This window comes from Rhagoletis pomonella, unplaced genomic scaffold (assembly GCF_013731165.1).
Source record: "Rhagoletis pomonella isolate Grant_MI unplaced genomic scaffold, Rhpom_1.0 Rhpom_scaffold_00006, whole genome shotgun sequence".
In the NCBI taxonomy this organism is placed as follows: Eukaryota; Metazoa; Arthropoda; class Insecta; order Diptera; family Tephritidae; genus Rhagoletis; species Rhagoletis pomonella.
Window position 1 is genome coordinate 14,539,954 of NW_023458560.1, and position 2,384 is coordinate 14,542,337.

The window sequence follows — 2,384 nt, forward strand, 5'->3', positions numbered from 1 at the left end:
TTTCCTAATAAACAATCGTGGTACAAAGCTCAATAAAAATATTAAAAGTAATACAAATATTCCTTAATTTACATATTGGTTTAGAATAAGCAGTACTGTTGTTTTATTTTTATTAGAAATATGTTATTAACTACTATTAAATCGTTATTTAATAAAACAAAGCAGTAAATTAAAGTTAATTTGTTCACACTGATTCACAAATATACGCAAACACAACAGAAATGAATCATTTCATTATATATTATAAAGGAAAGTGGTATAGACAAGAGAAAATTGTAAAAACGATTATTTAATTTTAGTTTCTTAGTTTAAATTAAAACTAATTGCAGTATAATAAAATGTTAGCTGTGTAACGAGTATTTTATAATTGTAATTATTGATTTGTAATTACTTATCATTTTAATGTCTTTCACATCGAATTTTTAGTTACTCATCATTGGGTTAGTCATTCGGGGTTATTAATATGTTCCCATTTGTTCACACATCGTCTGTCTATATTTATCTAATTTGTGCTGTTTCAAGTAATGTTCTGTATTAATCTGCTCATTTATTTTTGTTATTACCGTGCTTGATTAAAACCATCTGGTGTATTCTCTTAGTGAACTAGTTGGTTGTTCATATCCAAAAATGAATGCCATTCTACATACATACATGCAGCTTATTGTGCATATAGCATATTTTACTGAAAAGTGTTAAATTTTACAAATCGTTGAAAGCCCCACAGGCAATGTATATTTCCGATGCCTTATAAAAAAATTTCTAATTGACTCACACTTCAAGAAAGCGCGCCACTACTTTCCTATGATTATAACATACAATTTATTAGAAAATGCTTTATTTTTTTTTTGTCTATCATCAATTAGACAAGTCAATCTCAAATCTGTGCTACTAAATTAAAGCACTTCTTAGAATGAAAGCAACATCAGTTTTTCTTTTTGTAAAATATGTTTTATTTAATATATATTCAACGATTTGCACTTTGGGATATAATATTTTGATTTGAATCTTTTCCCTGAAATTAGCAAAAATTAGCACAAGCTAACATAGACTCGTTAGCTGTACGAAAATAGTATCATTGTAGTCGGAGAAATACCAATGTTTTTAAATCTGATGCTCATAGAGTAGCAGCTGGATTCAATCCACTCGTAATGAGAAGTTGTAGAATTTTGTTGCCACTTTCTGCGACAGGTTTATATCATTAAATAAAGCAAAGTTCTTACTTCAAGGATCTACTTTAAATTAGTTGTGTAGCTTTTTCGACAAAGTTATTCTCCAACCAGAGTTTGCAAAGTGATAGCGGGATACCAGCACTGGGAGCTTCACTGAATAGGTCGCCAGTTCATCTGCCATACAATAATCTGATATATGTATATACAATTGTGGACTTGCACCTATACAAACTCTATGACTATCCTTGATGGGAACTTTCAAAAATGGCTACTTCACTCTTTTTCTTCTTCACCCTGATTAAGAACAAAATCAATCGGCGCGCCAGCTTGCAGCTTCTTTGATTGCTGTTAGTTCAGGCCGGAAAATCAAGGACTGAAAACTAAGGTTGTTGAGGAGTGAGAACTCTCGAGTGTATATCAGGCTACCGACCTTGAGGTCTAAGGGTTCTTGTCGACATAGTTAATTGTTAATATTTTACCTATCGCCGAAGTTCGGCCGGCCATCGTAAGGGCCAACACATGCAAAGCTATTGTGCTTGAACGTCTGGAAAATTTTTTAGAAAACTACCCTACCGACGTCATCGGCTTCTCGCTCACAACCCTGGTAAGAGCAATCTGATTCCAACATGGTTTTCACAAAGTGCAGATCACCATCATGCCACTTAAACACCTAAACACGCTGATAAGCTGCATATGGGAGATTACGGTCCTAAGTCGCTGGTCCTAAGCGCTGATCTCCGAATTATCTCAGTAGCCGCAATACTGCGGTGTCACTACGCGATCAAATCTCAAATCAAAGCAGAATTAAAGAGAGGGTCTTGCAGTGCAGTGCCATGTCCTCAGGGTTTGAAAATGCTGTAATTTTTTTATTTAATTTGCTTTTGCTGTTGGTATCGAAAGCAAAGCAACAGTAATTCAGAAAAAAACAAATGTCTTGGCTCCCGTTTCGCTATGAAATTTCGAAAGCAATTTGTGAAAGCACAAAGACATCACAGTTTGACTATAACTTTGATATGAAGCAGAAATAGAGGATATTATATCTATGTACATATATATGCATGGGCAAATGCCCTAGTCGAATTGGCAGAAATAGAGGCTATTATATGTATGATGATAAGCTTTGCATTGATAGCGTCGTCAATACATGTTCATTATACATATATGTACTTACAGTTGTCCACAAAATAATAGGAGTGCGATATTTTGACCAGTTTT

General features: G+C 33.7%; 1 protein-coding gene across 6 annotated transcripts in view; it reads left to right on the forward strand.

Annotated features, from left to right (window-relative positions):
- LOC118740432 (rho guanine nucleotide exchange factor 7) overlaps nucleotides 1–2,384 on the forward strand; it is a 167,912-nt gene that overhangs the window by 76,096 nt on the left and 89,432 nt on the right. The window lies entirely within an intron of this gene.